Source organism: Heptranchias perlo, unplaced genomic scaffold, assembly GCF_035084215.1.
Source record: "Heptranchias perlo isolate sHepPer1 unplaced genomic scaffold, sHepPer1.hap1 HAP1_SCAFFOLD_52, whole genome shotgun sequence".
Classification (NCBI taxonomy): domain Eukaryota; kingdom Metazoa; phylum Chordata; class Chondrichthyes; order Hexanchiformes; family Hexanchidae; genus Heptranchias; species Heptranchias perlo.
This window is the reverse complement of record NW_027139537.1, coordinates 2,777,655-2,793,274: the sequence shown is the minus strand read 5'-3', so window position 1 is coordinate 2,793,274 and position 15,620 is coordinate 2,777,655. Positions and strand designations below refer to the sequence as shown.

The window sequence follows — 15,620 nt, the reverse complement described above, 5'->3', positions numbered from 1 at the left end:
ACGGTAGCTGCTTCGCACTCGCCTCCAAGCAGCTCCACGATCAGCAGAGAAATCTTGCCTTCGGTTGGCCCCCTCTCTGAATACAATCAATACTTTGCTCCAATCGGCGATATCGAGCATCAGCAAGTGAGCAACATCTGAACGGGAAGCCCCAGTAATCGTCAATGATGCTGAGAAGGGCCCGAGCCTGCGGAAGACAGATGAGGTCACAGGAAAGAAACAGCCGCCTGACAGAAGACTTTTTTGCCTGAAAGCGGTTTGAAGTGTTGTTACTCAAAGGCACTCTCTGCCGGTGAGCAGAGGCAAATGCTGGAGCAAAACAGCCGTGTTTGGGCAGACACAGGAAACTTTAAGGTTTGAGAATCTGTAAGAGGGGTCCTGTGCCTCAGCGTCAACATGTTAAGCCGTCGGCTGCCTGTAAAGTTAAGAGAACGGTCTTGAGTTAATTGCTGCTTACTCCAAAAGCACGTTCCCTACTTCAAACCAGCAACCAAAGGATGACTTTGATCTGTTAATTTTACAACAGTTCTCCGCTCCACCAGCTGAGCGATCGAAGGGAAGCAGCAAAGGTCTCACTCTTTGGTGTCAAAAGGCTCAACTGGTGATGCAGAGGACAGTAGTCGAAAACAAAGCAAAGTCATCCTTAGGTTGCTGGTTTAATTCTGGCTGGAAGAAACGAGTGTGCTTTTTGAGTAAGCAGCTATTAGCTCAAGGCCGCTTTCTTAACTTTATAGGCAGCCTACAGCTTAACATTTTGGCGCTGAGGCACAGAAGATCATGAGTGTAATGAGTTTCCTTTCTCAGACCTGAAAGCTTTCTGTTTCTGCCCTCGCACGGCTGTTTTTTCGAGCATTTGCCTCTGCTCACCAGCAGGGAGTGCCTTTGAGCAACAACACGTCAAACCACACTCATTTTCAGGCAAAAATGCGTTCTATCAGTCAGACAGGGCGCCCGCTGCTCCCTCCATCTCGAGGCCGCTGTTTCTTTCCTGTGACCTCATCTACCTTCCGCAGGCTCGGGCTCTTCTCAGCATCATTCACGATGACTGTGGCTTCCCGTTCTGCTGTTGCTCACTTGCTGAAGCTCGATACTGCCGATTGGAGAAAGTATTGAATATATTCAAGGAGGGGTCCAATCCAAGGCAAGATTTCCCTGAAGCGGCTACTGTGAAGGGCAAGTTAACAAAAGCAACTGCGATGATTAGCTCAAATGGTAGAGTGCTCGATACCTGCATTCTCCACTTTTTTTTAACCTGAGGGCAATTGTCCAGAAACAAAAATGATGTCAGTTGTCAGTGAGCCCAAATCCCACGTAAATCCTCAACTTCAATACAGAGGTCAAGGGGCAGCAAATCATTTGGTTTGCTGCAATGAGCAAAAGGTCTTGATTTTAGTGTTCAGCAAGACGGAAAAAGATCCACAAATGCGGATGCTTTTCTCTGAGGATTGAATTCAGGACCATTCAGGTTAATGAAACCGATGCACTACCGACTGGTGTTACGAATACGCTTACGATGGAAATCGCCGATCGGCACTACCAAGTACGGCAGTTTGTAAGATATCTAAAGTCAAAAAGTAATGGGCAGTTTGCAAAAGCCATCCAGTCAGGTAGGAGTCGATCTTTACAATCTTCTGATTTGTAGTCAGACACATTATCCATTGCTCCAGTGCGCGCAGAGCAAGTAGCACCTCACACTCCCACAATGCTGTGATATGAGCCGGTACCGAGTCAGTCTCGGTCATGCACACGTGACTCCACCAGTGTCAAAAGGTGCACGGTGAATAATCACCAAAGAGAAGGACTTTCGCTGTTTCCCTTCCTCAGCTCAGCTGGTTGAGTAGAAGATAGTTAATTAACACCAAAGCAAAATCATTCTTCGATTACTGTTTCAATTCCAGTTTGAAGGAGCGAGTGCACTTTTGGATTGAGCAGCAATTAGCTCAAGGCCGCTCTTTTCACTTTCGAGGCAGCCGACAGCTCATCATGTTGGCACCTCTTTCCCTTTCTCAAACCTGAAAGCTTTCTGTGTCTTCCGAACACGGCTGTTTCACTCGAGGATTTGTCTCTGCTCACCAGCAGGGAGCGTCTTTGAGCAGCAACTTATTTAAAATTTCAAAACATATTTATTTCATAAAATTTAAGGATACACACAGTTCAGTGTAAACGTCGTAATTTCAGTTCAAAACAATACAAAACAGATCGCACACACTATGATCCCCTTATTTGAATAGAAAACACACGACATATCTTAAATGACATTCTGCACAATACAAGGTGAGGTGGACTCAGTACATATATTATATTACATTCTGTACATTACACAGTGGGATGGACTCAGTCCATATCTTTTATTACATTCTGTACAATACACGCTGGGGTGGACTCAGTCCATATCTTATATTACATTCTGTACAATACAAGGTGGGATAGACTCAGTCCATATCTTGAATGACATTCTGTACAATACAAGGTGAGGTGGACTCAGTCCATATCTTTTATTACATTCTGTACAATACACGCTGGGGTGGACTCAGTACATATCTTATATTACATTCTGTACAATACAAGGTGGGGTGGACTCAGTACATATCCTATATTACATTCTGTACAATACAAGGTGGGGTGGACTCAGTACATATCTTAGATTACATTCTGTACAATACAAGGTGGGGTGGGCTCAGTCCATATCTTTTATTACATTCTGTAAAATACACGGTGGGGTGGACTCAGTACATATCTTAGATTACATTCTGTAAAATACAAGGTGGGTGGACTCAGTACATATCTTATATTACATTCTGTACAATACAAGGTGGGATGGACTCAGTCCATATCTTGAAAGACATTCTGTACAATACAAAGTGGGGTGGACTCAGTCCATATCTTTTATTACATTCTGTACAATACACGCTGGGGTGGACTCAGTAAATATCTTATATTACATTCTGTACAATACAAGGTGGGTTGGACTCAGTACATATCCTATATTACATTCTGTACAATACAAGGTGGGGTGGACTCAGTACATATCTTAGATTACATTCTGTAAAATACAAGGTGGGGTGGACTCAGTACATATCTTATATTACATTCTGTACAATACAAGGTGGGATGGACTCAGTCCGTATCTTGAATGACATTCTGTACAATACAAAGTGGGGTGGACTCAGTACATATCTTATATTATCTTCTGTACAATACAAGGTGGGCTGGACTCAGTACATATCTTATATTACATTCTGTACAATACAATGTGGGGTGGACTCAGTACATACCTTATATTACATTCTGTACAATACAACGTGGGGTGGACTCAGCATATACCTTGTATTACATTCTGTACAATACAAGGTGGTGTGGACTCAGTCCATATCCTATATTACATTCTATACAATACAATGTGGTGTGGACTCAGTCCATATCTTATATTACATTCGGTACAATACAAGGTGGGGTGGACTCAGTTCATATCTTATATTACATTCGGTACAATACAGGGTGGGATGGACTCAGTACATATCTTATATTGCATTCTGTACAATACAAGTTGGGTTGGCCTTGATGTTCAGCAAGTCCGGCATAAAAGGACTAGCTGATCCTCAGTATTTCGGTCTGTGAAGACCTCACCGAGCCCTCTTCCTCCTTTCGGCTGCTGATCACCAGTGGTCTCTCTGTGCAGCTTCTGGAAGAAGAAGCGCGAGCACTTCTCATCCTGCTCCACGGAGCTGACTATGGACTGGAAGATGACGCTTGAGGCTTCTTTCACTGGACGGGTCACAACAGCCACCTCCCGCCCCCCGCGTGAGATCACAGGGTGAGGCCCCTTTTACTGGGTAGGTCACACCGTGAGATCACATTTCATAGACTGTATTCGGGACTGTTTGTTAGATCAATACATCGAGAACCAACAAGAGAACATTCCATTTTGGATCTGGTAATTGGTAACGAAACAGGTTTAATTAATGATCTCAAAGTAAAGGATCCTTTGGGAAGCAGCGATCATAACATGATAGAATTTCACATCCAGGCTGAGAGCGAGGATTTTGGGTCTGAAACTACTATATTAAACTTAAATATGGGCAATTCAAAAGGAATGAGGGCAGAATTGGCTGAAGTGGACTGGGTAAACAGATTAGATGATATGATAGTGGATAAGCAAGTCAAACTTTTAAAAAGATATTTTATGATTCGCAACAAAAATATATCCCTGTGAGGAGGAAAGATGCCAGAAAAGGGTGAACCAACCATGGCTGACCAAGGAAGTCAAGGATGGTACCAGGTTAAAAGAAAAAGCATACAACATGGCAAAGATTACTGGTAAGCACGAAGATTGGGAAAACTTTAAAAACCAGCAAAGGATGACTAAAAGAACAATAAAGAGGGCGAAAATAAATCATGAGTAAACTAGCAAGAAATATTAACAACTGACAGTAAAAGCTTCTACAAGTATATAAAAAGGAAAAGGGTAGCTAAAGTAAACATTGGTCCCTTAGAGGATGAGACTGGGGAAATAATAATGGAAACAAGGAAATGGCAGAGGAATTGAACAGATGTTTTGTATCTGTCTTCACAGTAGAAGACAGGAATAATGTACCAATAATAGCAGAAAACCAAGGGACAAAGGGGAGGGAGGAACTAAAAACAATCACTATCACTAGAGAAAAAGTACTAGGTAAACTAATGGGTCTAAAGGCTGACAAGACCCCTGGGCCTGATGGCTTGCATCCGAGGGTCTTAAAGGAAGTGGCTACAGAGATAATAGATGCTTTGGTTGTAATCTTCCAGAATTCACTAGATTCTGGAAAGGTCCCAGCGGATTGGAAAACCGCAAATCTAACACCACGATTCAAGAAGCGGGTGAGACAGAAAGCAGGTAACTATAGACCAGTTTGTCTAACATCTGTCATTGGAAAAATGCTGGAATACATTATTAAGGAAGTAACAGCAGGACATTTGGAAACTCATAATACAATCAACGAGAGTCAACATGGTTTTATGAAGGGGAAATCGTGTCTGACAGATTTATTAGAGTTCTTTGAGGAAGTAACGTGCAGGGTGGATAAAGGGGAACCAATGGATGCAGTATATTTGGATTTCCAAAAGGCATTCGATAAGGTGCCACATAAAAGATTACTGCGCAAGCTAAGATCTCATGGTATTGGGGGTAATATACTGGCATGGATAGAGGATTGGATAACTAACAGAAAACAGAGAGTCGGGATAAAAGAGTCATTTTAGAAATGGCAATCTGTAACTAGTGTGGTGCGGCAGGGCTCAATGCTGGAGCCTCAACTATTTACAGTATATATCAATGACTTGCATGAAGGAACAGTGTCTTGTGGCCAAATTTGCTGATAATACATAGATAAGTGGAAAAGCAAGTTGCGATGAGGACACAAAGTGTCTGTAAAGGGATATTGACAGGTTAAGCGAATGGGCAAAATTTTGGCAGATGGAATATAACGTGGGAAAATGTGAAGTCATCAGCTTTGCGAGGAAAAATAAAAAAGCAAAATATTATTTGAATGGAGAAATACTACAAAATGCTGCGGTACGGAGGGATCTGGGTGTCCTCATACATGAAACACAAAAAGTCAACATACAGCTGCAGCAGGTAATCCGGAAGGCAAAAGGAATAATGGCCTTTAATTCCAGGGGGGTGGAGTATAAAAACAGGGAAGTCATGTTACAACTGTACAGGGTGCTGGTATGACCACACCTGGAGTACTGCGTACAGTTCTGGTGCCCTTGTTTAAGGAAGGACATACTTGCATTGGAGGCAGTTCAGAGAAGGTTCACTAGGTTGATTCTGGGTATGGAAGGGTTGTCTTATGAGGAAAAATTGAACAGGTTGGGTCTGTACTCATTGGAGTTTAGAAGAATGAGAGGAGATCTTATTGAAACATACAAGAATCTGAGGGGACTCGATAGGGTAGATGCTGGGAGGATGTTACCCCTCATGGGGAAATCTAAAACTAGGGTGCATAGTCTCAAAATAAGAGGTCGCCCATCTCCCAGAGGGTCGTGAATCTTTGGAATTCTTTACTCCAAAAAGCTGTGGAGGCTGAGTAATTGAATACATTCAAGGCTGAGTTAGACAAATTTTTGATCAGCAATGGAGTCAAAGGATATGGGGAAAAGGCGGGAAAGTGGAGTTGAGGTAAAAATCAGATCAGCCATGATCTCATTAAATGGCGGAGCAGGCTCGAGGGCCAGAATGGCCTACTCCTGCTCCTATCTCTTCTGGTCTTAAGGTCTTATGATGAGGTCAAGTAGGGTTTTCCCTCGTGTGGTTCACTCACCACCTGTCGCAGGCCCAGTCTGGCAGTTATGACCTTCAGGACTCGGCCAGCTCGGTCAGTGGTGGTGCTAATGAGCTACTCTTGGTGATGGACGTTGACTTCCCCCACCTAGAATACATTCTGTGCCCTTGCTACCCTCAGCCCTTCCTCCAATTTGTGATCAATATGGAGGATGACTGACTCATCAGCTGAGGGAGGGCGGTAGGTGGTAATCACGGGAGGTTGCCTTGCCTATGTTTGACCTGATGACATCAGACTTCTTGGGGTCCCGAGTCAAAGTAAACTGCTTTCAGGGCCATTCTCCACTGACTGTACACAGCTGTACCGCCAGCCCTGGTGAGTCCGACCTGCCGGTGGGACAGGACATAACTGTGAATCAATGATCACAGTTTCAGTGTCAAGCAATCACTGTGTGAATCAATGATCACATTGCTGGGTCACCCACCCACTGTGTGAATCAATGATCACAGTGCTGGGTCACCCACCCACTGTATGAATCAATGATCACAGTGCTGGGTCACCCACCCATTGCGTGAATCAATGATTACAGTGTTGGGTCACCCACCCACTGCGTGAATCAATGATCACAGTGCTGGGTCATCCACCATCTGTGTGAATCAATGATCACAGTGCTGGGTCACCCACCCATTGCGGGAATCAATGATTACAGTGTTGGGTCACCCACCCACTGTGTGAATCAATGATCACAGTGCTGGGTCACCCACTCACTGTGTGAATCAATGATCACAGTGCTGGGTCACTCACTCACTGTGTGAATCAATGATCACAGTGCTGGGTCACCCACTCACTGTGTGAATCAATGATCACAGTGCTGGGTCACTCACGCACTGTGTGAATCAATGATCACAGTGTTGGGTCACCCACCCACTGTGGGAATCAATGATCACAGTTCTGTGTCACCCACCCTCTGTGTGAATCAGTGATCACAGTGCTGGGTCACCCACCCTCTGTGTGAATCAATGATCACATTGCTGGGTCACCCACCCACTGTGTGAATCAATGAACACAGTTTCTGCATCACCCTCCCACTGTGTGAATCAATGATCATAGTGCTGGGTCATCCACCTACTGCGTGCATCATCGGGTCTTGACAGGGTAGATGCTGAGAGATTGTTTCCCCTGGCTAGAGAGTTTAGAACTCGGGGGCATCGTTTCAGGATAATGGGTCGGCCATTTCGGACTGAGATGAGAAAGAATTTCTTCACTCAGAGGGTGGTGAATCTCTGAGATTCTCTACCCCAGAGGGCTGTGGATGCTCAGTCGTTGTATATGTTCAAGGCTAAGTTGGATAGATTTTGGATTTTTTTTTATTCGTTCATGGGATGTGGGCGTCGCTGGCGAGGCCAACATTTATTGCCCATCCCTAATTGCCCTTGAGAAGGTGATGGTGAGCCGCCTTCTTGAACCGCTGCAGTCCGTGTGGTGACGGTTCTCCCACAGTGCTGTTCGGAAGGGAGTTCCAGGATTTTGACCCAAGTCGGGATGGTGTGTGACTTGGAGGGGAACTTGCAGGTGGTGTTGTTTCCATGTACCTTCTGCTCTTGTCCTTCTCGGGGAATCAAGGGATATGGGGATCGAGCAGGAAAGTGGAGTTGAGGTTGAAGATCAGCCATGATCTGATTGAAGGGCGGAGCCGTCTCAAGGGGCTGTATGGCCGACTCCTGCTCCTATTTCTTACATTCTTATGTTCTTATGATCAGGACAGTTGCTGGAGACTGGTAACTAAATTATGCAAATTAGTGCCCACTGAGTAATGGCTGTACGACAGAAACGGTATTTCTTTTTCACAGAATTATAAGTTTACAAAAGGTGAAGCGGAGATTAATTGCGTTTATATTCGATTCCCTACCGGGTGCAATGAATGGTGGAAGAATTGGTCCGCGCTCAGCATGTGTTAAAGGGGGCTCGCTGAGGGTGGAGAGCGGTGTTGTGGCATCTCTTCAGTAAGACTCTACTTTTAGCGATCATTTCTTTTGCTTTTGAACTTGAGAAATGTGTTCTGAAGTGTTTGCTCTCACTAACCACGAGGAGGAGATGGAGCTTTTCCTTCTGAGCGTGAAGCGGGCTGTAAGTGTTGCTTTCTACCAGCGCTTGTGGCCATTGATGACCGTTCCCTTCTCTCAGTGTGCGAGAAGTGGAAGAAGGAAACGCATTCTGAGTGGTTAGTCTTTTTACAGCTCAAATGTAGCAATATTTAAACGACAATTATTTTATATTTACTGGTGCTTCTCTCCAGCGAGAGTGTAAATCTTTGCCACCTCAGCTGAACTCGTGCTGCTATCTATTGCTCTTCCCCTCCTTTTGTCGGTTTGTAACTTCTCAGTAAGAGTTTGCACTGAACGGAGTAGGTACAGTCGCTGAAATAACGTAGTTAGTGGAGCACAGAATCTAGGCTTGCACTACTGAGGGACTTGCAGTACTGATTAAACCGATGCCCCGCCTGCAATCTCAGGTGGATGTAAAAGATCGCATGATACTATTTCGAAGAACTTGAAGGGAGTTCTCCCAGGTATCCTGGTCAATATTAACCCTCAACCAACATCACTAAAACAGATAATCTGCCCAATACACCATTACGGTTTGTTGGACCTTGCTGTGAGCAAATTGGCTGCGGCGGTTCCTACATTACAACAGTGGGTTACCCTTCAATAATGCTTTGGGACATCATGCGGTCATGAAAGGCGCTATATAAATGCGAGTTCTTCTTTAGTAGCAGGGAGGATTGGTGAATGGGACTTCGTGTTAGTTAGGATACGGGCAGCAGAGTTTTGATATGCTGAAGATTATGGAGGGTGCATGATTGGAGGGCGGCCAGGAGAGCCTTGGAATTGTCAAGTTTGGCGGTAACAAAAACATGGATGAGGGTTTCAGTCGCAGATGGACTGAGGCGGAGACGGGCGATATTACGAAGGTGGAAACAGGCAGTCTTGGTGATGGAGAGAATCTGGGGTCGGAAGCTTAGTTCAGGGTCAAAAAGGACATCGATGCTGCGAACAGTCTGGTTTAGTCTGAGACATTGGTCAGGGAGGGGGAGGGAGTTTATAGCAGGGACCGAAAATAATGGCTTTGGTCTTTCCAATATTTAATTGGAGGAAATTTCTGCTCATCCACTGATAGATATCAGAGAAGCAGTGTGACGAATCAGAGGCAATGGAGGGGTGGAGAGAGGTGGTGGTGAGGTAGAGCTGAGTGTCGGCAGTGTACATGTGGAATCCGACGAGTTTTTGGATGATGTAGCCAAGGGGCAGCATGTAGATGAGAAATAGGAGGGTGGCAAATATAGATCCTTGGGGGAGTGGGAAGAGAAGCCATTGCACGTGATTCTCTGGCTACGACTGGATAGACACGCAATAAACCAGGTGAGGGCAGTCCCATCTAGCTGGACAATGGAGGAGAGGAGAGGTGGCTGCACGTCAAAAAGTACTTCTTTGGCTGTAAAGAGCTTTGGGACGCCCTGAGGTAGTGAAAGGTGCGATATCAACTGCTCACCTGACAGGGGAGATCCCATTATGAGGAAGGCGCCAGATCAAGTAGAATCAGCTAGTACCAGTTTAAGCTTTGCTGATGTAGAGGTGGATCCTCATGCTGGCCTGAAACTGGTCTAACACCTTTCTCTTGGGAAGTGAAATCTAATTTGCAGCGGACGTGGTGACAAGGGCTCACCGATCACCTGGGCCTGGGGTGTGAAATACCGTCAGGCTGATTGCGAGAGCGGGTGATGGAACCTCGCCATGGCAATGAAATATTTTCCTGAATAAGGTTCTTCTCGAAACCTGCGGTTTCAAGGCCGCAGACATCGTCGGCCTGCATGGTGGGAGGGCGGCCAGCGAGCATTGGAATTGTCGAGTCTGGAGGTAACAAAAGCATGGATGAGGGTTTCCCGATGAGCAGATACGTGGATGTGACCTTTTGGGGTGTCGCAGGATGGCAAAAGATGCCCCAAGCCTTCAATGAGAAGCGGTAGGGAGGGCCGCTGTCACTTCTCACTGAGAAGCCACTCTTCACACTCCCACTGGAGAAGGAACAGACGCTGACCATCCATCAACGGAGGACAGGCCTCTTTCCTCATCCCAAGGACCGTCGAGAAGTTCCAGCACACGACACCAATGCATAACCTGGACCGAGAATTGGAAATGGACGTTAACGTCGAACCTGGACTGATGCAATTGGAAGACGTTAATTGTTGTCCTTTGTATTTTTAAAACGGCTTTCAAAATTGCATCCATAAAAGTGCGTAGTGTTAAAGCGACTACGCGATGTGCTGTGACCCTGAACTACCTGTCCAGGGTCAAGAAGGACCTGCTTTTCCTGCCGGAGTGCGGGATCCCGCACCTCAGCAACTATCGGCAGTGGGCACGCATGTTGACCCAGTAGCAATCGAACTGTTCGGGAGTCAATGATAGTCATTCCTCGGGCCTGGGGATTCTGCTTCAATTCACCATCACCGAGGTTAAAGAGGTGGTGGGTGGCCGCCTGCTCGTAGTAGACGTTCTGTACAATAACGCCCCGCTCCGACTGCGGCCAACATAAAAGGGATCTACTAATGGAGGCAGAGGGGATGGCCGAGGTACTAAATGAGTAATTAACATCTGACTTTACCAGGGAAGAAGATGCTGCCAGAGTTTCATTAAAGGAAGATATAGTTGAGATGCTGGATAGGCTAAACATTGATAAAGAAGAGATACTAGAAAGGCTAGCTGTACTTAAAGTAGATAAGTCACTCGGTCCGGGTGTGATGCATCCTAGGTTGCTGAGGGAAGTAAGGGTGGAAATTGTGGAAGTACTGGCCATAATCGTTCAAACATCCGTAGAGACGGGGCCAGAGGACTGGAGAATTGTAAATATTACACCCTTGTTCAAAAAAGGGTGAGAGGATAAACCCAACAACTGTAGTCCAGTCAGTTTAACGCCAGTGGTGGAGAAACTTATAGAAACAATAATCCGGGACAGAATTAACAGTCACTTGAAAGAGTGTGTTTTGATTGTGGAAAGCCAGCACGGATTTGTTAAAGGCAAATCGTGTTTCATTAACCTGATAGAGTTTTCTGATGAGGTAACAGAGAGGGTAAATGAGGGCAATGCAGTTGATGTGGTGTATATGGGCTTTCAAAATACGTTTGATAAAGTACCGCATGGTAGGCTTGTCATCAAGATTGTGGCCCATGGAATAAAGGGGGCAGTAGCAAAATGGATACAGAATTGGCTGAGTGACAGGGAACAGAGAGTAGTGGTGAACGGTTGTTTTTCGGACTGGAGGGAGGTGTACAGTGGTGTTCTCCAGGGGTCGGTGCTGGGACCACTGCTTTTCTTGATATATAATAATGACTTGGATTTGGGTGTACAGGACACAATTTCAAAATTTGGAGACGATACGAAACTTGGAAGTGTAGCGAACTGTGAGGTGGATAGTGATAGACTTCAAGAGGATATAGGCAGGCTGGTGAAATGCCAATCACCTTAAATCTATGCAGATGAAATTGAACGCCGAAAAATGCGAAGTTATACATTTCGGTAGGAAGAACGAGGAGATGCAATTTAAATTAGAGGGCACAATTCTAAAAGGGTACAGTTGCAGAGAGATCTGAGGGTAAATGTGCGCAAATCATTGAAGGTGACAGGGAAAGTTGAGAAAGCGGTTAAAAAAGCATACAAGATCCTGGGCTTTATAAATTGAGGCATAGAGTACAAAAGCAAGGAAGTCATGATGAACCTTTATAAAACACTGGTTCGGGCACAACTGGAGTATTCTGTCCAGTTCTGGGCACCGCACATTAGGAGGGTGTAGAACAGATTTGTTGGAATGATTCCAGGGATGAGGGACTTTAGTTACGTGGATAGACTGGAGAAACTGGGGTTGTTCTCCTTGGAACAGAGAAGGTTGCGCGAGTGGTTAGGATCTGGAATGCTCTGCCCCAGATGGTGTGGAGGCAGATTCAATCATGGCCTTCAAAAGGGAACTGGATAAGTTCTTGAAAGGAAAAAAACGTGGAGGGCTACGGGGATAGGGCGGGAGATGGGACTAGCTGAATTGCTCTTGCATAGAGTGCGTGTAGACTCGATGGGCCGAATAGCCTCCTTCCATGCTGTAACCATTCTGAGATTCTAATGCGTACGACCCGAAGCTCAGGAACGAGCGGCTGGAGGTCTTCCAGCATCTCCCGATGTCGCTGGCGACCTCCTGGTTGGTCGTTCTCGCCGGAGACTTCAACTACATCATAGATGCCGCTGGACTATCCAGCAAGGGCGGGGGAATACTGGACACCACGTCCAAACTCCTGATGGAAGCGGTGAAAGATGCGAAGCATTGCAGTGTCTTCCGCAACCCTGAAACCTGGTCCAGGACGGGCGGGACCATCCGTTCCAGGATAGACTTCCTGCTTGTGTCCCCAATGCTCAAGGTCAGATCCACCAACGTCCAACCGGTGTTCCTCTCTGATCACTGCCTCCTACTGGCCGACTTCCAATCGCAGGAGGACCAGAGGGCAGGCAGAGGGAGACGGAAGCTGAAAGTGACACTGTTGACCCTGGAGAACATCGAGGATCTAAAGAGAGATTATACAGGTTGGAGGAGCGTGAAATCCCTCTTCGACTCCACGGTGCACTGGTGGGAAGCAATCAAGGCCAATATCAAGAGGTTCTTCATCCTCAACGGTGTTCAGAAGGCAAGAGAGAGACAGAGGGAAGTGTCACAACTCCAGAAAAAGTATGCAGGATCTGCTCCAGTTGCAGTTAATGGAGGTCGATGTCGGGGAGGGTCTCAGAGAGGTGAAGGGCCAGCAAGCTTCGCTCTTCACCTGCGAGGCCTCAATGATCATCTTTATACCCAGAGTCCGCTCCGTGGAGCAGGGTGAGAAATGCTCGCACTTCTTCTTCCAGAAACCTCACAGAGAGACTTCTGTGATCAGCAGCTTCAAAGAAGAAGGTGGCTCAGTGACGTCTTCACAGGCCGATATACTGAGGATCAGCAAATCCTTTTATGCCGGGCTGTACGACTCAAAGCCCAAAGACAGGCCTCCCAGTCCTTCCTGTCCTCTATCACGGACGATTTAGAGGACAGCGAGCAGGAGGGCATGGATCCGCCACTGACCATTGACGAGCTGACAAAGGCCGTCTGGTCCTTCGAGAAGAGTAGAACTACCGGGAGCGATGGCTTACTGGTTGAGTTGCACACGGCTATCAAGGACTGGATAGGCCCAGACCTGCTGGAAGTGTACGGGGGTATGCTTCTAGCAGGCAGCATGTCAGAGTCCATGCGGAAAGGCATCATCACCCTTATCTACAAGGAGAAGGGGGAGAGGGAAGAAATCAGAAATTGGCGACCCATTTCCTTGCTAAATGTCGACTAGAAGATTCTGCCTTAGGCCATCGTCAATAGGCTCAAGTCTGTTCAGGAGCTGGTGATCCACCCGGATCAGATCTGTACTGTAACCGGCCGGAAGATCTCCAATAGCCTTGCGCCACTCAGGGATACGATCGCCTATGTGCAGGTCAGCGGGGTGAACTCTTGACTCATCAGCCTGGACCAGGAGAAGGCCTTTGACAGAATATCCCACACGTACATGATGGACGTGCTCTCCAAAATGTGTTTTGGGGAGGGAATCCGCGATTGGATCTGACTGCTCTACACAGACATCTGTAGCACAGTCCTAATCAACGGGCAGAAGTCGGAGAGCACTCGGATCAGATCTGGAGTCAGGCAGGCCTGTCATCTCTCCGCGGCCTTGATCGTATGTTGCATCGAGCAGTTTGCTGCGTTCATCAGGTAGGATGCAGATATCAGTGGATGACTATCCTAGGCAGCGAATGCTCTCAGGTTAAGGCCTCCCAATACATGGACGACGTCACCGACGTTTGCTCCAATCAGCAGTAGGTTCACTGTCCTCAGCACAAACGTGAGCTTCCCTCGAGGCTGCGGCGGGGAAGAGATCGTCGTCCTTCTCCTGGTGGGTTGCCCCTTGGTGCGGAAGGTATGGAGGCAGATGCGTTCGTATCTGTCCCGGTTCATCCCAAGACATCAGTATCACAGGATGCTGTGCTCTATGGGCAGTTCCCCGAGACGCACACCGAGACGGATATCAATTGCTGCTGGAAGACCATCAACTCGGTGAAGGAGGCACTTTGGTCCGCCCGAAACCTGGTGGTCTTCCAGCTGATGGAGCTGTCCATGATCGAGTGCTGCCAACTGGCACACTCCAAGGTCCAGGAGAACGTGCTGAGGGATATAATGAAGCGAGGTGCGGCCTATTCAAAGGGTCTTTCGGGAAAGGCCACCGTGTAAGGTCATTTCACATTGTATTGTATAGAATGTACAAGATGAATAAATTCTTGGGGACAGATACACAAATCACTAAAAGCAGCGACACAAGTAAAAAAGGCAAATCAAGCATTGGGGTTCAAATCTAGAGGCGCAGAATTGATAAGGAAAGCAGTTATGTTAAACTTGTTAGGCTAGGTGAGGCCACATTTGTAGTATTGCCCACAGTTCTGGTCTCCATATTAAAGAAATATATAAAGGCATTGGAGAGAGGGCAAAAAAGATTCGCAATGATAATTCCAGAACTGAGAGGATATCCTTATCAGGAAAGGCTGAACAGGCTGGATCTCTTTTCCGTAGAAAAGAGAAAACTGAGGGGTGATCTGATAAGGTCATTAAGATAATAATCAGGTTTGGTAGGGCAGGCGTAGACAAAATGTTTCCACTTATGAGGGAGTCCAAGATTAGAGATCATAAATATAAGATAGTCACTAATAAATCCAATAGGGAATTCAGGAGGAACTTCTTTACCAAAGAGTGGTAAGAATGTGGAACTCACTACCACAAGCAGTAGTTGCGGCAAATAACGTAGATGTATTTAAGGGGAAGCTAGATAAGCACAAGATGGAGAAAGGAATAGGGTATCCTGATAGGGTTAGATAAAGTGGGGAGGGAGGGGGCTCGTGTGCAGCAAAAAAGCTGGCATAAACTGGTTGGGCCGAATGGCCTGTTTCTGTGCTGGAGTTTCGATGTAAGTCAATGTACTATTTTGAGGGTGGTGGAAGAGCAGAGGGACCTGGAGGCGCATATTCACAAAACTTTGAAGGTGGCAGGGCAAGTTGATAAGGCGGTTTAGCTAGTGTAAGGGATACATGGGTTTGTAAATAGGGGCATTGAATACACAAATAGGGAAGTGATGTTAAACCTTTACAAAAGACTGGTTAGGCCTCAGCCGGACTATTGTGTACAACACTGGGCATCACACTTTAAGAAGGATGTCAAGGCCTTGGAGAGGGTTCAGTGGAGACTTGCCAGGGTGATAC

The 15,620-nt window shown here is 46.4% G+C and overlaps 1 non-coding gene across 1 annotated transcript; it reads left to right on the top strand.

Annotated features, from left to right (window-relative positions):
• Positions 1-8,268: 8,268 nt before the first annotated feature.
• Positions 8,269-8,486, top strand: LOC137314581 (small nucleolar RNA U3). Its single transcript, XR_010961238.1, has one exon. It is a non-coding gene; the product is annotated as a small nucleolar RNA U3 (small nucleolar RNA).
• The last annotated feature ends 7,134 nt before the right edge of the window (positions 8,487-15,620 follow it).